At 43.2% G+C, this 27,747-nt stretch overlaps 1 pseudogene; it reads left to right on the forward strand.

Moving 5' to 3' along the window:
* Positions 1–116: 116 nt before the first annotated feature.
* Positions 117–27,444, forward strand: LOC115200800 (melanopsin-A-like; annotated as a pseudogene).
* The last annotated feature ends 303 nt before the right edge of the window (positions 27,445–27,747 follow it).

Here is a 27,747-nt window from a genome sequence, read left to right on the forward strand (position 1 = left end):
TTTTTACACAGTATTTATACTATAGTATACTGCAGTAAATACTACAGTATTCACTGTAGTGTTTCTGCAGACTCCAGTCCACAAAAACACTACAGTAAAATGGAGAACAGAGAAAAATGAGTGTCCCCCTGCCTGAGAGGTGAGTCCCTGGATTACTCTTTTTCCAGTCGCTAGTGAAAGTCTACACACACCTTGCACAGTCTGCACATTTTGCTGCCTTATTAAGGAATTATCTGTGTAGGTCACACTACTTCTCAAAAGCGCATCGACTGTTTTTCCAAACAGTGAGTGTAGAAGGGGCACTGGCACTCTGGATCAGATCAAATCAAATTGTCGTTGTCACGTGCCGAAAAAACAGACTTTAGAGTGAAATGCTTACCTACAAGCCAGGAAACCATTTGATTAAAGAGTGACAGTCCCTAAAAAGCAAGTAACTCATTGAAAACAGCTTATGTGGCATCGATATGAGTCAGAAACATTTTGACTACAAAGGGGCCTCCTGAGTGGCGCAGTGGTGTAAGGCACTGCATCGCAGTGCTATAGGTGTCACTACAAACCTGGGTTCGATCCTGGGCTGTCACAGCCGGCCATGACCGGGAGACCCATGAGGCAGCGCACAATTGGCCCAGCGTCGTCTAGGTTAGGTGAGGATTTGGCCGGCCTAAATGTTCTTCTCTCATCGCACTCTAGCGACTCTTTGTGGCGGGCACATGCACACTGACTGGGGTTGCCAGTTGTACGGTGTTTCCTCTGACACATTGGTGTGGCTTGGCAGGGTTTGGGATTAGGTTAGCAGTGTGTTTTAAGATTAAGGTTAGGTTTAAAATCACATTATAAAAACTCTCTGGGATAGGCAACCCGCTAGCGGGACACCTGTCGACAACTTCCTGTGAAATTGTAGGGCGCGCAATTCAAATAAATAATCATAAACATTATGGATATTAAACATTTTGGTACATACAAGTATCTTATATCGGTTAAATTCTTGTTAAAAACGTACTTTTTGAAAATCTTCCTGTTTGCAATCCAAAAGGGTCCCAGCTACAACATGCATGGTCATTTTGTTAGATAAAATCCTTCTTTATATCCCAAAAACTCAGTTTAGTTGGCGCCATCGATTTGAGTAATCCACTCGTTCAACATGCAGACAAAGGAATCCAAAAGCTACCGCTAAACTTTGTTAAAACAAGTCAAACTATGTTTCTATTTAAGCCTCAGGTACCCTAAAATGTAACTAAACTATAATATTTCATACAGAAAGAAGTATGTTCAATAGAAAAGTAAAATTAGCAAGTGCGCATCCTCTTCATCGTGCTCCCACAGACTGATTTCCAACTGTTACTCCCGGTTCCAAAACTCCAAATTCTTCCTCGTTTGGGAAGAAACAAGACTGAAACCTTGAACAAAGACTGTTGACATCTAGTGGAAGCCATAGAAATTGCAATCTGGGAGCCGGATTTAACATCGTCCCTATATGTTGAAATGGAAGAGCATGGGATCTCAAAACCCCCCAAAATTCTGGTTGGTTTTTCTTTGGATTTTCTCCTACCATATCAATTGTGTTATAGTCTCATGCATTTTTTTAAACATTTCTACAAACTTACTAACAGGCAGTTTACTTTGGGCATGTCAGTCAGACAGGAAGTGGAGAAAATAGGGGCCTAGCCCTAATCAAGAAGAGAAATTGTAGAAATAGGCAGGCTTTATGACTTTCTGGCTGTGGTAACTAGTGACAACCTAGAATTAGCTTGACCCTAGTTACTGCCCTGATTACACAGAGAGTTTCATCAACAATGGTAATGTATGTTATACCCGGTTTGATAAACTAGTTGGTTAATTACACAGCCTAACAGATACAAGCAGTAGTCATTTTGGTTGTGAAGTGCATTATCAAAAAGCTTTGTCTTTTCTTTATAACAAAATGCAGTTCATCACTTGGCTGTCTATTCTATCACCCTGTCACAGTCAACCCCACCTCATAAGATGAGGAAGTATAATGTTATGAGGATTGCCTCCTGCTGTTGTTCGAGTGATGTCTAGTTTGCAGCCAAACATGCAACATAGAGAAGACCAGCAAGAGGACCCTCAGCATCAGACATGCCCTCTCTGTGAGCATTCCTATAAATGGAACAGGGAGGACACTTGAATCAGGTTAGTGACATTTGACCTGGTCAAAGGTCAAAACAGTTTTGAGTTTTGTTCTAATTTACCTCCATAATCTAGCCTGGTCTAACCAGCCTGATTGCTAAGTTTCCCATTTTATTTCACTTCACATATCATGATATCTGAAGTGAAATAGAATGGTGAACGCATAGATCAGGTTGGTTCCACCAGGCTAATCATAAACACCATTGATAATGTAATCAGTGCTCTGTGTGTGTGTTTGTGTGTGAACGACCAGTATCTTTGATGAGGGGCCAGAAGCTTATCTATGCTGCCATGCCCATCAATAGGGCGCTGGCAAAGACCTTACCTCCAGCCTCACCTCTTGCCTGCTCACCAATGGTTGTCGATGGATCGTTTGACCGTTTGTAGAGATCTATAGTACAGTCACAATCAGGTTACACACACACACACACATACATGCACAGACACGCCCCTACACACACACGCACGCACTGTCTACACTCTCACAAAAAGGCTATGATTTAGTATAATGGTACATTTTTGTCCCCAATATTTTGTTTAAAAATGTACAACCATCACACTCAAATGTCACACCGATCATTATCATATTTCCCAGCATGCTATGACACAGGTAGATTCAATATGTGTTTTTGCATATGTACATTGATTGATTGATTGATCTTATGCTACACAGAGATAAATAACACATTTTTCAAAGCTAATCCAATCTGTTTGTAGTTGGACAATGTTACTGAGATGGTTGTTCCAGTTGAGATGGTTTCATTTATAGTTTCTTCCTACCTTGGCAGTCCTTTTAAATGTAGGATGCAGGTGATTAAAAGCGCACATTTTTGACTATCTGAACTGGCTGGATTCCAATTACATACAGTGCCTTCGGAAAGTATTCAGACCCCTTGACTTTTTACACATTTTGTTAGGTTACAGATTTATTCTAAAATTGATTCAAAAAAATATTAACCTACCCTATAATGACAAAGCAAAAACGTTTTTTAATTTTTTTTATTTCACATCACATTGGTATTCAGACCCTTCACTCAGTACTTTGTTGAAGCACCTTTAGCAGTGATTACAGCCTCGAGTCTTCTTGGGTATGACGCCACAAGCTTGGCACACCTGTATTTGGGGAGTTTCTCCCATTCTTCTCTGCAGATCCTCCCAAGCTCTGTCAGGTTGGATGGGGAGCATTACTGCACAGCTATTTTCAGGTCTCTCCAGAGATGTTCGATTGGGTTCAAGTCTGGGCTCTGGCTGGGCCACTCAAGGACATTCAGAGACTTGTCCCGAAGCCACTACTGCGTTGTCTTGGCTGGGTGCTTAGGGTTGTTGTCCTGTTGGCAGGTGAAACTTCGCCCCAGTCAGGTCCTGAGTGCTCTGTAGCAGGTTTTCATTAAGGATCTCTCTGTACTTTCCTCTGTTCATCTTTCCCTCGATCGTGACTAGTCTCCTAGTTCATGCTGCTGAAAAACATCCCCACAGCATGATGCTGCCACCACCATGCTTCACCGTAGGGATGGTGCCAGGTTTCCTCCAGACTGTGACGCTTGGCATTCTGGCCAAAGAGTTCAATCTTGGTTTCATCAGACCAGAGAATGTTGTTTCTCATGGTCTGAGAGTCTTTAGGTGCCTTTTGGCAAACTCCAAGCAGGCTGTCATGTGCCTTCCACAGAGGAGTGGCTTCTGTCTGGCCACTCTACCATAAAGGCCTGATTGGTGGAGTGCTACAGAGATGGTTGTCCTTCTGGAAGGTTCTAACATCTCCACAGAGGAACTTTGGAGTTCTGTCAGAGTGACTATCGGGTTCTTGGTAACCTCCCTGAGGTTTCTGTTTATTTAAAAAAAAAAAAAAAAAATCTAAAAACCTGTTTTCGCTTTATCATTATAGGGTATTGTGTGTAGATTGCTGAGTATTGCTTTTATTTAATCAATTTTAGAATAAGGCTGTAACATAACAAAATGTGGAAAAAGTCAAGGGGTCTGAATACTTTCCGAAGGCACTGTATTATTTTGCAAGCCAGCATAATGTGACTTGCCTGATATGGCCTGCAAACCAGGAGTTTCAGACCACTGTGTTAGTATAAAACTAGGCTGTTAAAGTGTGGCCTTACGATTTATATAATATATTGTCACAGTGTTTAATTTCAATGACAATATTCACTTAGGCACTCACGTATAATATCATTGGGTGTTTACATCATTCCTATTTCACACATGTACAAGTGTGTATTATACACATGTGAATTGGATATGCGTTTTTTCTTTTTTTTCTTCATATCCCACTCAGTGAGTTGGGTCACGGCCATGCATCAGCCATTATTAGCAATTAGGGTTATGTGTCTTGCTCAAGGGCACAACCACAGATTTTTTCATCCAGTCAGCTCAGGATTCAAACCAGAGACCTTTTAGTTACTGGCCCAAAGCTCTTAACTACTAGGCTACCTGCCACCCACACTTGCTGAAGGCTACAGGATTGGAAGCCATTGAATGTAACTACCATGTCTCTGTCACTAGCAAACACGAGTGGTACTGGTAACTCTAAAATTCACTTCAAAGACTCCCTGGGAAATATCTAAATAAGGCTTTACACCTTAGTGTTAAAACAACACCCCTAAAACTTTTTCAATGAGCATTTCTGCCAATTAAAAAGAGCAAACTAAATGTACTCTTTTATACCTGTACTATCTTGTCCCCCAAGGTGCACTTGGCTCTTTTTTTAAAGACGTCCTCCAGTGATTTGGTAACTTTTTTTCCTGTTGAAAAGTTATACCTCAAGTGTAAATATAGTCAAGTACAAACACTAAAGGTTAAAAAAAAATTTTACGATTGAATTAAAAAACTTTTTTTGGGGGGGGACAACTGCAAACTTCAAGGAGTAGGGCATTCAAGGAGTTGGTCTGAATTGAAGTCGTGATGTCGTCAGACTCCACCTTGCTTGATGAACACTAGAGGAGCAATAGAGAACAAAAGAGGAATGCCATGTCATGACCTACTTGGATTACCTGTTGAGATGTGCCTCTCGTTAAGTAAATCAGGTGTTAAATGAGGTGAAAAGGAGACTGGAGCGCCACTTTAAGATACGAACTGGACGGGTACAATAATGTACCTATAATTAAAGGTACAAAGAACGCCCCTTACATGGTACCACTACAGTGACAAGCATTTGTACCCCTGTAAGAACAAATCTAAACCTTTATTTCTGAGAGTGTAGCACATTTTATGAACAGAGACACAGAGCTATCTCTCTTTTCCCCAATTTATTTTCCCTGAACCAACCACTCTTCTCTTATGTCCAGGGGGATTTATGGTGAATGGATGGAGGAAAAGGTTAGTGTCTCTGATTTATTTCTGTGGCTTTCAATATGTAACACACACACACACACACACACACACACACACACTCTAGTAGAACAGCTCAGAGGGTCAGATAAGGAACAGAACATCTAGCAGAAATCCCTCTGAGCCTATAGAGTGGTGAAGAGACAGGTCCCCTCAATTCTCCACTGCCCTCCTCCCTTCCCCCTTTCCCCTCCTAACATCTCCAATCTACTCTCCCCCTCCTTCATCCCTTCCTCCTCCCTCTACTCCCTGTTAGAATCCAGTCAGTCTAACTCACTTCATACTCAAATGCGTTCTGTTACATTGAAACAGAGTGAAATCAATCTCATACAGCATATTACATATAATCCAAATGGCAAGTCGACTCAAATTCATGCATGACTGTGTCTCAATCACTTGTAGACACAAACAAGCACACACAGGTTATCTCCCTGCCTATTATATCATGGAAGGTGGCCCTCCCTCTCTTAAGATTCATGTTCACACACCATGCCAACCTCTGGGCGTGCACACAGAGCCAACCTTATACACTTGTGCCAGCTGGGCAACAAGGTTTGGATCCAGCAGGAAGGACAGGCACTATAAACCATCTTGGCTGACTGTGGGTAGCAGTCCTTCTCTGTACCAACCCCCAGTATTTACGTATGATTAGGTGCCTGTTACTGCTGTAAACCCAGGTTTACCCTGTTAGTGCTGTTAGCTCTGAGATTACCCCTCAGTGTCACGTCCTGACCCTTGTAAGAGGTCATTTGCCATATTAGAGCGGTCAGGGCATGACAGGTGGTTGTTTTGGGTGGTTTTGGGTTTTCTGTTTATAGGTCGGGTTTTTCTAGTATTCTATTTCTATGTTTCATTTTCCATGTGTGGCCGAGTATGGTTTCCAATCAGAGGCAGGTGTCTTTCGTTGTCTCTGATTGGAAGCCATACTTAGGCAGCCTGTTTTCCTTTGGGGTTTGTGGGTAGTTGTTTTCCGTTTTGTCTACATACCTGACGGAACTGTTGGCTGTTGTTTTGTTATTTTGTTGAAGTGTTATCATTAATAAAAGAAATATGAGCACTTTCCACGCTGCGCCTTGGTCCCCTTTCAACGACCCCTGTGACAGAACTACCCACCACCAACGGACCAAGCAGCGTGCATTCTCGAGGAGGAAGACCAGGACCAAGCAGTATGGTTCAGAGGAGTGGACCTGGGAGGAGATCTTAGATGGGGCAGGACCCTGGACAAGCCCTGGGGAGTATCGCCATCCTCAGTGGGAGATAGAGGCAGCGAAGGAGGAACGACGATACTGGGAGGAACGGCTAGGCAGGCAAGAAGAGAAGCAGCGGCAAAACATTTTTTGGGGGGGGTACACGGGTAGATTGGCGAAGGCGAGGTTAAGACCTGAGCCAACTCCCAGTGCTTACCGTGGGGAGCGAGTGATGGTAGAAGCACCGTGTTATGCGGTGGTGCGCACGGTGTTGCCCATGCGCACTCACATCCCGGTGCGCTCGGTACAAGCTCCTCACCGTTGCCGTGCTAGAGTGGGCCGTCAGCCAGGAAGAAGTGCGCCGGCTCAGCGTATCTGGTCTCCACTCTCCCTCCAGTGCGCCACCATAGCCCAGTACGTCCTGTGCCTGCTTCTCGCACTTTTCCTCCAGTACGCATCCATAGCCCAGTACGGCCGGTGCCTGCTTTGAGCACGCGGTCCTCAGTGTGTCTCCCCAGTCTGGTGAGACCGGTTCCAGCTCCCCGTAGGAAGCCTCCAGTGATGATCAATGGTCCGAAGCCTCCAGCAATAATCCATGGCACGAAGCCTCCAGTGATGATCCATGGCCCAGAGCCTGTAGTGTTAATCCATGGCACGAAGCCTCCAGTGATGATCCATGGCCTGGAGCCTGTAGGGATGATCCATGGCACGAAGCCTCCAGTGATGATCCATGGCCCGGAGCCTGTAGAGATGATCCATGGCACGAAGCCTCCAGTGATAATCCAGGGCCCGGAGCCTCCAGTGATGATCCATGGCACAAAGCCTCCAGTGATGATCCATGGCGCGGAACCAGTAGTGATGATCCATGGCACGGAGCCTGCAGCGACGCTCTCCAGTCAGGAGCCTTCAGCGACGCTCCCCAGTCCGGAGCCTCCAGCGGCGCTCCCCAGTCCGGAGCCTCCAGCGACGCGCCCCAGTCCGGATTCTCCAGCGACGCTCCCCAGTCCGGAGCCTCCAGCGACGCTCCCCAGTCCGGAGCCTCCTGAGACGGCCTGCAGCCCGGAGTCTTCAGCGACGGTCTGCGGCCCAGAGTCTTCAGCGACGGTCTGCGGCCCAGAGTCTTCTGCGATGGTCTGCGGCCCTGAGTCTTCAGCGACGGTCTGCGGCCCTGAGTCTTCAGCGACGGTCTGCGGCCCCGAGTCTTCAGCGACGGTCTGCGGCCCCGAGTCTTCAGCGACGGTCTGCGGCCCCGAGTCTTCAGCGACGGTCTGCGGGCCCGAGTCTTCAGCGACGGTCTGCGGCCCGAGTCTTCAGCGACGGTCTGCGGCCCTGAGTCTTCAGCGGCGGCCTGCAGCCCAGAGTCTTCAGCGGCAGTCGGCAGTTCAGAGCCTCCGGCGATGATCCACGGTCTGGTTCCTTCGGCGACACAGAAGCGGGGGGATCAGCGGGTGGTGTGGGGGCTACACCCCGAATCAGAGCTGCCGCCAAGTATAGATGCCCACCCGGACCCTCCCCTATAGGTTCAGGTTTGCGGCCGGGAGTCCGCACCTTTGGGGGGGTACTGTCACGCCCTGACCTGAGAGAGACGATTTTTTTCTCTATGTTGTTAGGTCAGGGTGTGGGGTGGGCATTCTATGGTTTATATTTCTATGTTTTAGCCAGGTATGGTTTCCAATCAGAGGCAGCTGCCTATCGTTGTCTCTGATTGGGAACCATACTTAGGCAGCCCTTTTCCCTCCTTGAGTGGTGGGATCTTATTTTTGTACTGCTTTGTAAAGCCTGCAAGATGTGATGGTCGTTTTCCATTATTTATTATTTTGTTTAAGTGTTCAGAGTTAAAATAAATATCAAGATGAACACATACCACGCCGTACCTTGGTCTGCTCCTTTGGATGATCGTTACAGATAAACTCCATATTTATGTCCAAATACCTCCGTTTTGATCGCGCGTTCAGATCACTATTCCAAAGGCATAATGCGCGAGCGCAAAACCCGAAACGAAAAGTCAAAAAGTTCCATTACCGTTCGTAGAAACATGTCAAACGATGTTTACAATCAATCCTTAAGGTCTTTTTATCATAAATATTTACTAATATTCCAACCGGACAATAGCTTATTCATTACAGAGGAAAAAGAAGGAACGGCGCGCCTGCATGACTGTGCAATAAACAACTCATTGGTCTCAGGCAGTCCACAGCTCTTATTTTCACCCCAGTAACAGTAGAAGCATGAAACAAGGTTCTAAAGACTGTTGACATCTAGTGGAAGCCTTAGGAAATGCAAAATGACCCCACAGACACTATAGTTTGGATAGGGAATCACTTGAAAAACTACAAACCACTTCCTGGTTGGATTTTTTCTCAGGTTTTTGCCAGCCATATGAGTTCTGTTATACTCACAGACATCATTCAAACAGTTTTAGAAATTTCAGAGTGTTTTCCATTCAAATCTACTAATAATATGCATATCCTACCTTCTGGGCCCGAGTAGCAGGCAGTCTAATTTGGGCACGTTATTCATCTGAATTTCCGAATACTGCCCCGTCACCAAGAAGTTAAATGTCTTGCTCACATCGTCTACCGAGAGCGTTATCACACAGTCGTCCAGAACAGCTGGTGCTCTCGTGCATGCTTCAGTGTTGCTTGCCCTGAAGCGAGCATAAAAGGCATTTAGCTCGTCTGGTAGGCTCGCGTTACTGGGCAGCTCGCGTTTGGGTTTCCCTTTGTAGTCCGTAATCGTTTTCAAGCCCTGCCACATCTGACAGGTGTCAGAGCCGGTGTGGTAGGATTTAATCTTAATCCTGTATTTAAGCTTTGTTTGAACTTAATCCTGTATTTAAGTTTTGTATTTAAGTTTGCCTGCATTAAAATCCCCGGCCACTAAGAGAGCCGCTTCTGGATGAGCACTTTCTTGTCACATGCGTGAAAATGAGTAGACCAAGGTGCAGCGTGGAATATGTTCATCTTGAGTTTAATGAAAAATGAACACTTTGCAAATTAAACAAAAATGACAGCCGACAGTTCTGTCAGGTACTAACAACTAAACAGAAAGCAACTACCCACAAAACCCAAAGGAAAAACAGGCTGCCTAATATGGTTCCTAATCAGAGACATCGATAGACAGCTGCCTCTGGTTAGGAACCATACTCGGCCCAACACAAAGAAATACAAAACATAGGATGCCCACCCCGCACCATAACCTAACCACATAGAGAAACAAACCCTCTCTCTCAGGTCAGGGTGTGACATTTCTTGTTTGCTTATGGCCTTATAGTTGAGTGCGGTCTTAGTGCCAGCATCGGTTTGCGGTGGTAAATAGACGGCTACGAATAATATAGATGAGAACTCTCTTGGTAGATAGTGTGGTCTACAGCTTATCATAAGGTTCTCCACCTCAGGCAAGCAATACCTCGAGACTTCTTTAATATTAGACATTGCGCACCAGCTGTTATTGACAAATAGACAGACTTCCCCACCCCTCGTCTTACCATATGTAGCTTCTCTGTCCTGCCGGTGCATGGAAAATCCCGCCAGCTCTATATTGTCCGTGTCGTCTTTCAGCCACGCCTCAGTGAAACATCAGATATTACAGTTTTTAATGTCCTGTTGGTAGGATAATGTTGATCATAGGTCATCGATTTTATTTTCCAATGATTGCACGTTGGCCAATAGAACGGATGGAAGTGGGAGATTACTCGCTCCCCTACAAACTCCCAGAAGGCAGCCTGACCTCCGTCCCCTTTTCACCATCTTTTCTTTACGCAAAGGATGAGGTTCCCGAGAAAGCAGTATATCCTTTATGCAGTGGTGTAAAGTACTTAAGTAAAAATACTTTCAAATACTACTTAAGTTGTATTTTTTTGTATCTGTACTTTACGTTACTATTTTTGACAACTTTTACTTCACTACATTCCTAAAGAAAATGATGTACTTTTTACTCCATACATTTTCCCTGACACCCAAAAGTAGTCGTTACGTTTTGAATGGTTAGCAGGACAGGAAAATGGTCCAATTCACGCACTTATCAAAAGAACATCCCTGGTAATCTACTGCCTCTGATCTGACGGACTCACTAAACACAAATGCTTTGTTTGTAAATGATGTCTGAGTGTTGGAGTGTGCCCCTGGCTATCCGTAAATAAAAAAAACAAGAAAATGGTGCCGTCTGGTTTGCTTAATATAAGGAATTTGAAATGATATATACTTTTACTTTTGTCATGTAATATTTTAAATTTGATATAACTGCCTTAATGTTGCTGGATCCAAGGAAGAGTGGCAGCAGCTAATGGGGATCCTTAATAAATACAAATATGCGTTCGCTCTCAAGGAAGTCTGAGGGAGTCCACTCTACCTCCGAGTGCCCTCCATACCACAGCTTCCCCTCCGCTTTTATTTTTCAGCTGAGGTAGAGAGACACATTTCCGTCACCAGTTTCCAGTGTCACTACAATGTCTCTTTAAATAAAACATCTCTGTAGCAACCAGGCGTCTTGCCAAGGGCACAGAGCAAAAATACTATGAAAGAGCAACTCACTCTGCCACCACTAGTGGGAGCCCATGCTCCACTGGTGAGCAAGAGTCAGCCTCCCCCGTGGGCTGCTCGCTAAGAGAGTAGACAACTGGTGCGCAATCTCGTCTGGGGTCCTATCCACAGTTACCAAGGGCTACAGACTGCACCCCATTCTGGACCTTCGGGTCTATCGGAGGAAGTTAACTTTTGCGTGCTCACGCCGAACGTACTGTCCCATTCTATGCGTCCAGGCGACTGGTTCAAGTCATTTATCAGAAATTGACAAAGAGGAAAAAAAGAGAATGTAAATGTGCATGTACGATTACTAATCCCCTTCTCATTCCTCCCTCTCCTTCCCTCTCTTTCTCTCCCCATCCCCATCCTTGTCTCCTCTACCTCCACTCTCCTCTCCCTTACTATCTCTTTCCCCTCCTCTCTCTCCTCCACCCTTCTCTCTCTCTCCCCCGTACCTCCCTCCCTCTCTCTCTCTAGGAGTAAGAATCAAATCAAATCAAATTTATTTATATAGCCCTTCTTACATCAGCTGATATCTCAAAGTGCTGTACAGAAACCCAGCCTAAAACCCCAAACAGCAAGCAATGCAGGTGTAGAAGCAAGTAAGAGTTTGCGTACTCTGGTCAACAAGTTCATTATTCACCTAGCGTTAACAGACTTCCTCATGTGTGTGACTCAGACCCACATCTTCTTCATCAACAGCATGCACAACAGGTGGATCTTTGGAGAAAAAGGTAACCATAGAAATAGGATTATGAAGGTAACACCTTAGGAGAGAAGGGCAAATGACTTATTAGAGGTTTAATGTCAACTAATGAAGTCCATCCATTCGTGGAGTTTTGACCGTTACTTTGTTTGGAGTCCTCTCTCTCTCTCTCTTTATCAATATTTCTTTTTCTCTCTTTCTCTTTCCCTTTCTCTGGGGATGACAGTGTATTGATGCTAAATAACAGGGCTCTCTACTCTTCCTTCTGAATTAAATCACTAATCAGTTGTGTTTCTTTGATGAACGTCATGCTATAAGCCGACCAGAAGAGGCATTGTTTTCCTCGGACATCATTGGATGCATGATAGAACATAAGAGTATGTAGTGCAATTTTTCACAATGCTGGATGCTCCTTGTCTGAAGACTCATACTGTCTATCGCTACGTACATGCAGTCTGAGACTACCATCGTAGAAGTTGTAAAGTTGTAAAAACAAGTAATCAGCGATTGAATCGTCTCAAATCATCACTAAGCTCGAGGCCTCGGGTCTGAACCCCACCCTATGCAACTGGGTTCTGGACTTCCTGACGGGCCGACCCCAGGTGGTGAAAGTAGGCAACAACACCTCAACCACGCGGATCCTCAACACGGGGGGCCCCACAGGGGTGTGTTCTCAGCCCCCTCCTGTACTCCCTTTTCACCCATGTATGTCCCCAACTCAATCACCATGTTTCCTATTGACACAACAGTGGTAGGCCTGATTACCAAATACGACAAGAGAGCCTACAGGGAGGAGGTGAGATCCCTGGTGGAGTGGTGCCAGGAAAATAACATCAACAAAATTAAGGAGCTGATCGTGGATTTCAGGAAATAGTAGAGAGCCATCCACATCGGCGGCTGACGACCTGAAATGGTTCATTCACGCAGACAGTGTCGTCAAGAATACTCAACAGCGCCTCTTCAACCTCAGGAGGCTGATGAAATTTGGCTTGCCACTAAGACCCTCATGAACTTCTACAGATTGAGAGCATCATGTCAGGCGGTAAATCCTGCCTGGCATGGCAATTGCACCGTCTGCAACCGCAGGGCTCTCCAGAGGGTGGTGCGGTCAGCCCAACGCGTCACCGGGGTCTCACTGCATGTCCTCCAGGACATCTACAGCACCAGGGGTCACAGGAAGGCCAAGAAGATCATCAAGGACCAAGATTTAGCCGATAAAATTTTGGAGTTTACCACAACAGCCACGGGGTTCATCAATAAGTGCATAGATGATGTCGTCCCCACAGTGACTATAAGAATGTATCCCAACCAAAACCCATGGATCACAGGCAACATCCATGCTGGGCAAAAGACTAGAGCTACCGCTTACAATGAATGGGACACGAACATGGACGCATTAAAAGAAATCCCACTACGACCTCAGAGACATCAAACATGCAAAAAGACAATAAAGGATGAAGGTAGAATCCTAAAACACCGGCTACAACACTCGTCATATGTGGCAGGGCTTGCAGACGATAACGGATTACAAAGGGAAACCCAGCCATGAGCTGTCCAGCGACGCAGATCTCCCAAATGACTATTTTTCACTGACTACCCACACTTACTAGACTTTACATACACACCATATACACAGTCACTCACACACACACACACTACACTGTCACTCCCACACAAATTCCTCACACTGAAAAGGCAACAGGTGTCTCAAAAACAGCTATACTGTGTGCCTTTTGAAAGAAATGCAGACTGAGGACTGAGTATGTTCAGTTTCAAGATGCCTGTTGTGAAAAATTCCCCCAAAATTCTACATCATTGTAATCAGTAATTTTCTTTCCAAAATGTCTTTTAAGAGGGTGATGGAGCTAGATGCTGACGAAAACCATCACAAATTCCTCTTTTTGGATGAGGCAGGCTTCAACCTGGCCAAGACAAGGAGGAGAGGTCGGAATTTCATTGGCCAGCAGACAACCATCCAAGTACCTGGACAACGTGGGGCAAACATCACCATGTGTGCAGCTATATCGGAGGATGGTGTGGTGGGACGCAGAGCTCTTATTGGATCATATAATGCTGCTCTCCTTGTAACCTTCCTTGATGAGCTAAATCAGGTCTGTAGAGCTGATGGCGTGACTGTCATTGTGTGGGATAATGTCAGGTTCCACCATGCTCAAATGGTGCAAGCATGGTTTCAGGCCCATCCACAATTTACCACCCTGTACTTACCCCCATACTCTCCTTTCCTTAACCCAATTGAGGAATTTTTCTCCACATGGAGGTGGAAGGTATACAATAGGCGCCCTCATGAACAAGCCATCCTGCTCCAGGCCATGGATGACACATGCAATGACATCACGGCAGACCAGTGTCAGGCCTGGATTCGCCATGCCCGAAGATTCTTCCCAAGATGTTTGGCTAATGAAAACATCCATTGTGATGTGGATGAGAACCTGTGGCCAAATCCACAAGGCAGGGTTGATGGAAATATAGAAGTACAGTAATCAAACCTTTGTTTTGCTTTTTACAGTAAGCCAGGTGAGGAACACTGCAGTTGACAATTTACTGTAGTTTTTTTCTTTTTTGATTCAAAGAAACCTATGTTGTGATTTTATTGTATTTCATCAAAACATTTCAGATTTTGTTCAATGATTCCACTGTGTCTGTAGTATTTTCTCTACTAGTCCTTTTACGTATTTATGTGCAGTACCATAATGAAACATGTATCACATTGTGTACTACAATATTTAATGATAGTACAAACAACTACACAGTGAAACTATTGGTATCTTGTGTGTGGGTGATCTAAATTAATGTGGTATTTCATGATAAATGAGTTATTTGAACCAATGATTCTGCAAGTGCAAGGTTTCTTTAAAGATATGAATGCACAATGCAATGTTTTGAACATTGGACAGCCTGTGATGACCGTTTTGAGTTTTGAAAAATTACCACAAGGTTCTGAAATTAGTGCCGAAGTGATTGTAAAAAACTGTATTATGTGTATCTTTGTGATTACAGGGCTCCTTTGGGAAAGATACCTTGGTCTCAACATGACTTCCTGTCAAAATAAAAGTTCAATAAATAACCCAGTTCTCATTCAGGATTGCACATTCAGCAAATCACCAGCAGAGGGAGTTCCCTTTGAATCCATTCACTGTGTTGGTGGTGTTCATAAAAATTCACCATAACTTCAAAAGTAGCAGAGAGCCCAATCTGGAAATTGTATGTACTTGTAGAGTATAGTATATATTTTTGAGATATTTAAACACACATACATTCCCATGATGCTGGATGCTGTGCTGACAGATTATTGTGAATACAAGGGGGTGAGATGTAGATGGTTATAACACACCTCTCTTTGCCCTGTTACAGCTCTGTGAGAGTGCATTTGTTTGTGTGTGAATGCGTGCGTGTGTGTGTGTGTGTGTGTTTGCTGTTCTCATGCATTATGACTATGATAGAGGGATGTTTCTGGGGTAGGCAACAGGTCACCTTGATAACTGTTACTGTACTGAGCCCTGTTATTACTGGGCTCCCGAGTGGCTCAGCGGTCAAAGGCACTGCATCTCAGTGCTTGATGTGTCACTACAGACACCATGGTTTGATTCCAGGGAGACCCATAGGACGGCGCACAATTGGCCCAGCGTTCGTCCGGGTTTGGCCAGTGTAGGCTGTCATTGTAAATAAGAATTTGTTCTTCACTGACTTGCCTAAAGTTTCAATTAAAAAAAATATATAATGTTGTCCAGTCCGAGATGGCTACAAGGCCCTCCCTTCAGCAAATCATATCATGCCTCCATTGTGCCCCTCCCCGCCTCTAGGCAGAAATTAAAGCAGGAAGCACAGACGGTAAGGTTTGTGTAACCTTGGTCTGAACAATTGGAACCAACGCTACAAGATTGTTTTGATCAAGTGGACTGGGATATGTTCCGGGTCGCCTCTGGGAATAACATTGACAACTACACTGTCACTGGTTTCATCAGGAATTGCGTAGGGCCCTCTAAAGCCTTGTTCACACTGCAGGCCTAAATGCTCAAATCAGTTTTGTTTTTTAAATCCGTTTTTGAATACTGACTGTCCAAACAGCAAGTTAAAAGTGATTGCTGACAGGGCTACATTAGTTGTCATATTAACGACAGGTGTGCACAGTGGTGTAAGCTGATTGGTGATGGTGTTTGTTGGTTCCTATCACTCAGAAGTTATGTAGCAAGGTAAGGTGACAATAATGCCTGCCATGAACGTTTCCCAGTTGCAGCGCGATCTGCGTGAGAGATAGACGCAGATGCTCGTTGGCGCGCGTGAGCAGTGTGGGTGCAATAATTGAATAATATAGATTTCTACATTTATTTTGCAACGCTTGCCCATATGACGTGAGCAACATTTCAACTATCCATGTCATCCACTCATCAGAATATAGCTCTTTTCTTACCCACCGTTTCACTGGCGTCAGCCCATCCAACATCTCCCAACAGTTGTAGTGTATTGCAGACCGCAGTAAGCCACGGTTGCAAAATGTTGAAAACAGGAAGTTAGCTCTAGCATGTTTGTAGTTAGGAGGTTCCAAATGAACTAAAGCCAGCCCTATAACTGACACGTAATTCAGAAAGAATTTACACGCTAAATTCCCACTTTGGATTTCCCACTTCAAGCCCAAATATATCTACCATACTTTGACCAAAATTATGACTTATTGACTTAAATTGTTGTGCAACATCATGGGTAAGCTCTGGGCATCGTCTTCCAGTTAAAAAAATATTTTAGCTGGTGTGGGCATTTAACTTCAATGATTTTTACTGAATTCCAGTTCATAAAAGGAAATCAGTAAATGTAAACAAATTAATTAGGCCATAATCTATGGATTTCACATGACTGTGAATACAGATATGACTATGTTGGTCACAGATACCTTAAAAAAAAGTTAGGTGAGTGGATCAGAAATGTAATCACCATTTGCCTCATGCAGCGCAACACATGTCATTCACATAGAGTTGATCAGGCTATTGATTGTGGCCTGTGGAATGTTGTCCCACTCCTCTTAACTGGCTGTGCAAGGTTGGTGGATATTGGCGGGAACTGGAACACGCTGTCGTACACATCGATCCAACTTATCTCTCTCTCTATCCCTCTTTCTCTCCTTCTCTCCCCCTATCTCCACCCCCCCCTCTCTCTTTTTCACCCCCACCCCTCCCCTCCTCCCCCCCAGCGGGTGAGTTGTATGCATTGTGTGGAGCATTGTTTGAGATGACCAGTATGATGACTCTGCTGGCGATAGCCGTGGACCGCTACTTCGTCATTACGCGGCCGCTGGCGTCCATGGGTGTGATGCCACGGCGTATGGCCCTCTACGTCATGGCTGCTGCCTGGCTCTACTCTTTCGCCTGGTCTCTACCGCCCTTCTTTGGCTGGAGTGAGTACGCACACAGACAGACAGACACACAATCGCTCTGTGTGTCTAAGGGATACACATCGTATCAGTGTGTGTATATCTAAGTGTGTGTGTGTGTGACCTGTCAGGTGCGTATGTCCCAGAGGGGTTGATGACGTCGTGTTCGTGGGACTACATGACATTCACGCCGTCCGTCCGCTCTTACACCATGTTGCTCTTCATCTTCGTCTTCTTCATCCCCCTCTTCATCATCTACTGTTATGTCTGCATCTTCACTGCTATACGCAGCGCTACATGGTGAGCACACACGCACACACACACACGGACACACACACACGGCTACTCAGTGTATTAGTATTGATGTTGATGCTCTTGTATGTTATTGATTGATCCATACTTTCTGCTGATACTTTCTTTTCACCGATGACCACTGTCAGTAATGGTCATTATGTAAATGTGTGTGTTTGTCTGTGTTGCAGGGCTGTGCGTGAGATAAACGAGGGCACCGGGGACTCAGTGATGAGCACACATAAGATGAGGAGTGAGTGGAAGACGGCCAAGATCGCTCTCATTGTCATCCTGCTCTATGTCACCTCCTGGGCCCCATACTCCTGTGTCGCTCTCACCGCCTTCGCAGGGTAGGATGGTGTGTGTGTGTGTGTCTGATCATAGTACCCCACCCCCCCTCTCAACTGTATGGATGTGCCAGCTTAGGAACAGTGATACTGTGTAAGAAAGTCAGCTCTGTTTTCATCTAGTGTTCTCGGAGTTCATATTTTTCTATCCTTCCATTTCTCTCTCTTTCCAGGTATGCTGACATGCTGACTCCGCATGTGAACTTTGTTCCTGCTGCCATCGCTAAAGCCTCTTCCATCCACAACCCCATTATATACGCCATAACACACCCCAAATGCAGGTACATACATCACCATCACACACCTCAAATACACAGATACATATCATCTTTAAACACATTCATATGTTGATGTGACTACTATCAATTCATTGCGAACTTTAGAAAATTGCGAACTTAATTGCGAACTTCAGAAAAAGTTTAAGTTAAAGGTTAACTTTAAGCATCAGACAATTACTGATGTAGTGTCACTATATAGAACACAACATTGTAGCTGGTCCCATCAGATAACGTGGCACACGTTAGCCCTATGCCAGTGATTCTTTTCTGTAACAACTTCCTTATCAGCCTAACAAATATGTAAAACTTTTCTCCACAAGCCAATGGCATTTTTTAAAAATAGTTTAACTCGGCCACCAGAGGGATTTGGTTAACCTCCAAAGTCAAGGTTTACTTTTGTTCCACTTGTTCTGTCACAAGTACCAATATGTTGCATGATTCATCCTTGACTAGTCTACTAGCCACTATTGTTAAACAAATGTTAATCAAAATTCAAAATACATGTTCTCACATATGACAAAAGCACATGCTGCTGTTTGTCCATTTAACACAAAACCTTGTCTTTTTAAGAAGAAAAAAATATATAAAGGATGTCTATACAATATGTAAGTTTCTCCTACATAGAATATAAAAAGAAAAAGTCGAAGAGCCTTGTGGCCTTGTCAAATAGCTGTCATTTACCACAAATGACATCGCTGCCAGGTGGCGTACAGTGCTAAGGTGCTTAACCCTGAAACTCTGGGCTGCAGGATTCATGGGTTTGCAGTCCCCTACAAGTTAAGGAAAAAACTGTTCACAGTTGGTCCTCGATGCAAGATTCAAATAAGGCACATGTGATGAAGTGGGTGATTATAATAATGCATGTAATACACATGAATTAAATTGTGTTCTTAGTCTAACAGGAACATTGTACTATGCTGTTATATACAGTTGAATTCGGAAGTTTACATACACCTTAGCCAAATACATTTAAACTCATTTTTTCACAATTCCTGACATTTAATCCAAGTAAGAATTCCCTGTCTTAAGTCAGTTAGGATCACCACTTCATTTTAAGAATGTGAAATGTCAGAATAATAGTAGAGAGAATTATTTATTTCAGGTTTTATTTCTTTTATCACATTCCCAGTGGATCAGAAGTTTACATACACTCAATTAGTACTTGGTAGCATTGCCTTTAAATTGTTTAACTTGGGTCAAACGTTTTGGGTAGCCTTCCACAAGCTTCCCACAATAAGTTGGGTGAATTGTGGCCCATTCCTCCTGACAGAGCTGGTGTAACTGAGTCAGGTTTGTAGGCCTCCTTGCTCGCACATGCTTTTTCAGTTCTACCCACACATTTTCTATAGGATTGAGGTCAGGGCTTTGTGATGGCCAATCCAATACCTTGACTTTGTTGTCTTAAGCCATTTTGCCACAACTTTGGAAGTATGCTTGGGGTCACTGTCCATTTGGAAGACCCATTTGCGACCAAGCTTTAACTTCCTGACTGATGTCTTGAGATGTTGCTTCAATATATCCACATCATTTTCTTCCCTCATGACGCCGTGAAGTGCACCAGTCCCTCCTGCAGCAAAGCACCCCTACAACATGATGCTGCCACCCCAGTTGGGACGGTGTACTTCGGCTGCAAGCCTCCCCCTTTTTCCTCCAAACATAACGATGTTCATTATGGCAAACTGTTCTATTTTTGTTTCATCAGACCAGAGGACATTTCTCCAAAAAGTGAGATCTTGGCCCCATGTGCAGTTGCAAACCGTAGTCTGGCTTTTTTATGGCGGTTTTGGAGCAGTGGCTTCTTCCTTGCTGAGCAGCCTTTCAGGTTATGTCGATATAGGACTCGTTTTACTGTGGATATAGATACCTTTGTACCATCTTCACAAGGTCCTTTGCTGTTGTTCTGGGATTGATTTGCACTTTTCGCACCAAAGTATGTTTATCTCTAGGAGACAGAACGCATCTCCTTCCTGAGCGGTATGACAGCTGCATGGTCCCATGGTGTTTATACTTGCATATATTGTTTGTACAGATGAATGTGGTACCTTCAGGCGTTTGGAAATTGCTCCCAAGGATGAACCCGACTTGTGGAGGTCTACAATTTTTTTTCTGAGGTCTTGGCTGATTTATTTTGATTTTCCCATGATGTCAAGCAAAGAGGCCCTGAGTTTGAAGGTAGGCCTTGAAATACATCCACAGGTACACCTGCAATTGACTCAAATTAAGTCAATTAGCCTATCAGAAGCTGTAAAGCCGTGACATAATTTCTTTGAATTTTCCAAGCTGTTTAAAGGCACAGTCAACTTAGTGTATGTAAACTTCTGACCCACTGGAATTGTGATACAGTGAATTATAAGTTGGAATTGTTGGAAAAATTACTTGTGTCATGCACAAAGTAGATGTCCTAACCGACATGCCAAAACTATAGTTTGTTAACAAGAAATTTGTGGAGTGGTTGAAAAACAAGTTTTAATGAGTCCAACTTAAAACCTGTTGGGGCTAGGGGGCAGTATTTGTACGGCCGGATAAAAAACGTACCCGATTTAAACTGTTTACTACTCTTGCCCAGAAACGAGAATATGCATATAATTAGTAGATTTGGATAGAAAATGCTCTAAAGTTTCTAAAACTGTTTGAATGGTGTCTGTGAGTATAACAGAACTCATATGGCAGTCAAAACCCTGAGACAAATCCTAACAGGAAGTGGAAATCTGATGTGTGGAATCACTTTCAAGCCTTTGCCTATGAAACACACAGGGACTAGTTACTCATTTAACACTTCCTAAGGCTTCCACTAGATGTCAACAGTCTTTACAAAGTGGTTTGAGTCTTCTCCGGTAAAAACAGACCGAACGAGAAGGCTGGAAACTTGGTCACAAGTGGATGGCCATTACTACTATGGCGCACGTACATGTGGGGACTGTTTTTTTCCGAAACGTTTTATAAGACAATGCAATCGTCCGCTTTGAATATTATTGAAGTTCTGATTGAAAAAGGCCCTAAAGATTTATGCTATACAACGTTTGACATGTTTGAACGAACATAAATAGATTTATTTTGTACTTTTCGTGGCGACATGTTCCGCGCGCTTCGTACATTTGGAGTAGCCTACAGAACGCGAAAACAACAAGGAGCTATTTCGACATAAATTATGAACTTTATCGAACAAAACAACATTTGTTGTGGACCTGGGATACCTGGAAGTGCCTTCTGATGAAGATTATCAAAGGTAAGTGAATATTTCTAATACTATTTATGATTGTAGATGGTTCCAAGATGGTGCTGGTCTGTATCGCCTAGCGTATTTTTCTGAGCACAGTACTCAGATTATTGCAAAGTGTGATTTCCCAGTAAAGTTATTTTGAAATCTGGCAATGCGGTTGCATTCACGAGATGTTAATCTATAATTCTTTGAATGACAATATTATATTTTACCAATGTTTTTCGAATAGTAATTTTGTAAATTGTAGCGCTGATTCACTGGCGGTATTGGAGTGAAAATATTTTCTGAACATCACCACCATTGTAAAATGCTGTTTTTGGATATAAATATGAACTTGATAGAACAAAAAATGCATGTATTGTCTAACATAATGTCCTAGGAGTGTCATCTGATATAGATTGTCAAAAGTTAGTGCATCATTTTAGCTGGTTTTCTGCTTTTGGTGACGCCTGTACTTGCATTGAAAATGGCTGTGTGTAATGTTTTGTCTATGTACTGTCCTAACATAATCTAACTTTATGCTTTCGCCGTAAAGCCTCTTTGAAATCGGACAATGTGGTTAGATTAAGGAGATGTTTATCTTTCAAGTGGTGTAAAATAGTTGTATGTTTGAGAAATTTGAATTATGACATTTTGTTGTTTTCAAATTTGGCGGTCTGATATTTCACTGGCTGTTGATAGTGTGTACCGCGGGTGGGACGTAGCCCATAGAAGTTAAGTGTATGTTAACTTCCGACTTCAACTGTTGGTGCAGAGGTCGAGAGAATTTTGAGTAATCAAGTTGACAGTGACAATTTCAATACCGTCACACTCTTGCCTGCATCCAGCTGATCTAGATTGTAATCTTTAGTCCAACAATTGCAAATGACAGTTTCTATTGGACAAATTCAGGTATGTTTATCTCCGTTTGGTTCTGTTTGCTTCCATTTAAGAAATGTTTTTTCAACGGAATCGGCAGAATGAATACACCCCCAATCACATGCAAACAACTATGAAATAACACATATGGAATCAGTTAAGAACAAATTCTTATTTACAAGGACAGCCTACTCCCCAACAGGGATTTGAACCCAGGTCTCCCACTTTCCCCGCATTCTGGCCTGCTCTCCCTTATGTAAGGAATTAGGCACTTTCCCATTTTTGCTACAGTATGTATTGTAGACTGCACAGTTGCCTAATAAACAAATAAACACATCTTGTTAATAAAATAATGATAAAAAACACTCTTTCAAAATGCAGATGTTGATTTAGTTATGGATCCATAACGAATTACTATGGGAATAAATATCACTGATTTACAGAAATATTGGAACAAAGTTGTCTAATGAAGGCAGACAATTTAGAATCCTCCAATCCTGTAGCCTACTCCCGACCATCACGTTGTACAGCGCCATATGTTCTATTCCATTCTAACGGAAACCCTAAGGGTTCTGTTTTGTCATGGAATAGAAACACCATAATATTATTCAAATGATTTAAGCAAGTACCAGTCAAAAGTTTGGACACACCTACTCATTCCAGGATTTTTCTATATATATACTATTTTCTACATTGTAGAATAATAGTGAAGACATCACAACTATGAAATAACACATATGGAATCAGTTAAGAACAAAGACAGCCTACTCCTTCCTCCTCATCGGGATTGAACCCCGGTCTCCCGTCTGCACGACACAGGGATTTTTTTTTAGCTAAATAGCCCAGTTTTCCATTCCATTCTAACGGAATGAATAAAAACACCATAATTTCTTAAAATCAATCCCATATATTATGTTATTACAAAAAAGGTTTTAAATTCTCTGGTAACTTTTATTTGGTGGACAACATGTCAGTTTATGATGCAAGAGCTCTGATCGGTTGGAGGACGTCCTCCGGAAGTTGTCATAATTACTGTGTAAGTCTATGGAAAGGAGTGAGAACCATGAGCCTCCTAGGTTTTGTATTGAAGTCAATGTATCAAGAGGAGGACGGAAGCTAGCTCTGGATTGATTGGATTGAAACGCAGCCCCTGCAAATAAACAGATCTCTTGCTCAAACTGACAGATTTTGATAGGGATTTATTTATTAAATTATATTACTTATATTGAGGTTAGGGTTAGGGGTTAGGTTAAGGTTTAGGGGAAGGGTTAGCTAACATGCTAAGTAGTTGCAAAGTAGCTAAAAAGTAGTAAGTAGTTTCAAAGTTGCTAAATAGTTGTCCGTGATGCGATTTGAACACTCACCCTTTGGGTTGCTAGACGTTCACATTATATGCTTACCCAGTTTTTCCTGATCTGGTAGTAGGCTAACCAACACCGGACCCTAGTTGTAGCGTATGACATAGTAATAAATCAGCTGTAAAAGAAACATTTTTTTCGATGGGCTATTATGGGAGCAGATTATGTTTCTATTCAGTAATGGTACTGTTATTTAGTATTTTATTAGGATCCACATTAGCTGTTGCGAAAGCAGCAGCTACTCTTCCTGGGGTCCGCACAACATAAAACATGACACAATACAGAACATAAATTAACCAGAACAGCTCAAGGACAGAACCACATACATTTGGGCATATGGTTTAAAACAAACAACAACAAACTCCTGGAAAAACATTGCCCAAGGGAGGATGAAAACATTAGAACCCTTTACAAAGACAGCAACTGCAATTGGACAAAAAAAAAACAGGTCTGAGCTCCGCTGTATGCAGGATTGCATTGTGTAGGCCTATGTATCTGTAATTAAAAAGCAATTTATAATTGTTTGGGGTGGCGGGTATGAACTTCCATATAAAAGAGCTTGTCACATTTATATTGGCTTCCACTAGTTAACACAGCCACAAACTCAATCATAAAAATGTATAAAAAATATTTTAGCTTTTTAGTCTTAATTTAAGGATAGGGTTAAGCATAAGGTTAGCAGTGGGGTTAAGGTTAGGGTTAAGGTTAGGGTTCGGTTTAAAATCACATTTTAAGAAGATACATTTTAGAAATAGAAGGAGTTTATGACTTTGTGGCTATGGTAACTAGTGACGATCTTTTATATTCTTATGAAAGGGTTAATTGTTCATTTTTAATAGGCTAAAGTCACTTAATGAAGACATGCTGTTATAGCAACTCTGTGCTTTTGTTTTGAAGCTAAAATGTAATGAGTGTAGCACACAGACAATAAAATAAACCCTTTAATTGTTTGCACATACATGCTTGTGAATTGTTGCATCATTCAGTGTAATATGGTTTGGTTGCATTATTCAATAGTGTAATATGTTTTGGAAAAAAGTTTCTGTCATTGTTAACAGTTTGTGCTTACTGGCTAGTGGCTTCTCTGATATTTACGGTCAACTTGAGCTGCGAATCAAGAATGTCGCATTGCCAGCCACAATGAAAGGTAAAGCAAGGATGTGAATTAAAATCTAGAATTCTCTTTAACCACCTCGCTCCTCACTCCCCTTCATATCTCGTAGTGGGAACAGGGCTTTAGTCACAGAGATCATTTCGTCTCATCTCGTTTTAGTCAACTGAAATATAAAATCATCTGCGTTTAGTTATAGTTTTTTCTGGGTCTATTTAGCCAGTTATAGTCGCGTCACTTGCCAAATGATGAATATTTCAGTCACTAAGTTTGCACCCGCATTTTAATTGCTCCATGGCTCAGGCTGCCAAGTGGACACAAGGCTGTTTGGCTCGTCTCAGTCACAAAGAGGAATAACTTTGCAGCTGTTTCTGATTAATGAACAATGCCATGCTGGTGGTCGTAACATTCAAGTAAAAACCAGCCCTGAAACGAAACGTAGGCTGAAAGTAATGTGTATGTCATATCATAGGAAAATACACCGCATTCAGATGGATCTACACGAAGTGGGCAGTTCGGATTATACTTTGACGTAAACGATTACTTTTTGAGCCTGGAATCCATGTGGAATCCATGTGTTTGATGTATTTGATACCATTCCACATATTCTGCTCCAGCCATTACCATGAGCCCGTCCTCCCCAATTAAAGAACCACCAGCCTCCTGTGGTATAGATAGCATTTGATTACTGCTACAGTGCTATTAGGAATCTTAAATCAGATTGGTCCCGCAGTTGTTAATTATTTGTATTTTTCCCCCTTACTTTGTAATTGTTGACATTTTATTACATTGTTATGCGCTAGCAACATAAGCATTTCACTGCACACGCTATGACACCTGCCTAGCTGCGTACGCAACTAATACATTTTGATTTGATTTGATTGAAATCGTTGTGCAACATCATGGGTAAGCTCTGGCCTTCATCTTTCCGCTGGAAAAAGTGGATTTCTACTGGTGTGGGCGTTTAATATGCGTATCTACTCTGTTCCTAGTGACCTGTAATCTCTAGCCCTTTAATAGTCTTTACGATGATTAGAAATAGATGTCAGATGGGGTTTTTATACTGTAGGTTAGACAACCTTAAAACCTACCATCAGCTCTCTGGCTCAATGCAATGAATCTCCACTCACTCGCTCACTCGCTCACTCGCTCACTCGCGCTCACTCGCTCACTCGCTCACTCACTCACTCACACATATATCCAGCCTGGCAATCAGTAGGTACAACCCATGTATGGGTGTGTTCCTACCAGAGATCGTTATAGCAGCAGCAGATCCATGTCCTCCACCCGTCGTTCAACCCTCACCAGTACAACATCTGACCCCGGCAAGACTGGCAAGCGCCGCTTCTCCTTCCACAGTGAATCAGTGAGTCTCCCTGCCTCTCTCTCTTTAAACTTTAGGAACGTGGAGTCCTCTTGGCTCTCCCACCCCTATGAGGGGCCAGCTCCTGCTCATCCCTGGCAAAGCTGTTCTCTTTCCTGGCACCACTATGGTGGAATGAGCTTCCCCCTAAAATCAGGACAGCTGAGTCCCTCCCTTCTAAAAACTTCTGAAAACATTTCTTATTAACATTGACTTTGTTGGTAGTGGCTTTATTGAGGACACATTTTACTTGCTATGACTGTGATATGTTGTAGTCTTACCTAGCTTTAAGAGGAATGCATTAACTGTCTGCTAACTGACTAAAATGTACATGTAAATGAGTGCAACATCAAACGTATGTCTTTGAATTGTGTGTGTGTGTGTGTGTGTGTGTGTGTGTGTGTGTGTGTGTGTGTGTGTGTGTGTGTGTGTGTGTGTGTGTGTGTGTGTGTGTGTGTGTGTTGGGGGGGTGGTGGTCCTGTCTGTCTGTGTCTCAGGGCCTTGCGGAGGCGGAACTCTCCTCTCGTCCGGCCAGTCGTCAGGTGTCCAGTGATGTCACCCAGCTCCACCCTACCTTCTCTCAGAGGTGAAAAGTTCATTGCTCCCTGAAGGTGAAAGGTCGCGACTCAGGGGTGTTTGAGAAAACCACCTCTCAGTCCCCCTCTGACCCTACTTTCTGCTGCCTGCAACACATCACTGTGAGTGGCAGAATGTGTGTGTGTATCTCGGTATTGAACATATATTTACTGTGTGATTCACAGTCACAATAGCCCACTTAGCTAAAGCTCCCCACTACTCTCTCTCGCCATATAGGAGATGGGACATGTCAGTTTCTTTATTATAGATGTCTATATTTAAACCACACACACACACACGCACACACACACACGCACACACGATACTCCATTAGTTGTTCTGTAATCTGGTGCTTGTAATCCCCATGTGATGCTTTACATTTACGTACATCTATCACATGACCCACATTGCACTGTTAGGGTCTTTGTTCTTCTGCGTGTGTGTGTGTGTGTGTGTGTGTGTGTGTGTGTGTGTGTGTGTGTGTGTGTGTGTGTGTGTGTGTGTGTGTGTGTGTGTGTGTGTATGCTGACCATGTCTTTCCTTTCCAGACTCTGACAGAGCCAGAGGACATCTCCATGTCTGAGGTCATTGGTTTGACCAATATTCTTCCTGCTACTGTAAGTATACTGGCCAATCAAATATGTTTTCTCAATGCCCTGTGCAAATCCTGTAATGATAGTTCTGTCCAGTGGCCTATCCCATTAGTGAGTGCAGACGTATATACTTGTACTGTATAGTTTAAACACTTTAGCAATCAACCAGTCAATGAATCAGTTTGACAGTATTATGCCGTGAGAATGACACCACACTGTCTCTCTCTGTCGCAGCTGGAAGATGTCAGAAAGGAAAAGTCTAAAGGCGTAAGTGGGCGTGTCCCTTCCACATGCCTAAACGACGCGATCCCTGCCATCATCGTCACCTCTATGTAAATCCCCTAAATGGGTGGGGTCTGTTGTGAGAGATCCACTGGATGTTGTGCGATTGGATAATGTGTGACACAGCACTGTGTGTCTGTGTGTCGTTTCTCTCCTCTACAGGGCTCTACACTACCAGCATGGTATCTAG

This window comes from Salmo trutta, chromosome 10 (assembly GCF_901001165.1).
Source record: "Salmo trutta chromosome 10, fSalTru1.1, whole genome shotgun sequence".
NCBI classification, from domain to species: domain Eukaryota; kingdom Metazoa; phylum Chordata; class Actinopteri; order Salmoniformes; family Salmonidae; genus Salmo; species Salmo trutta.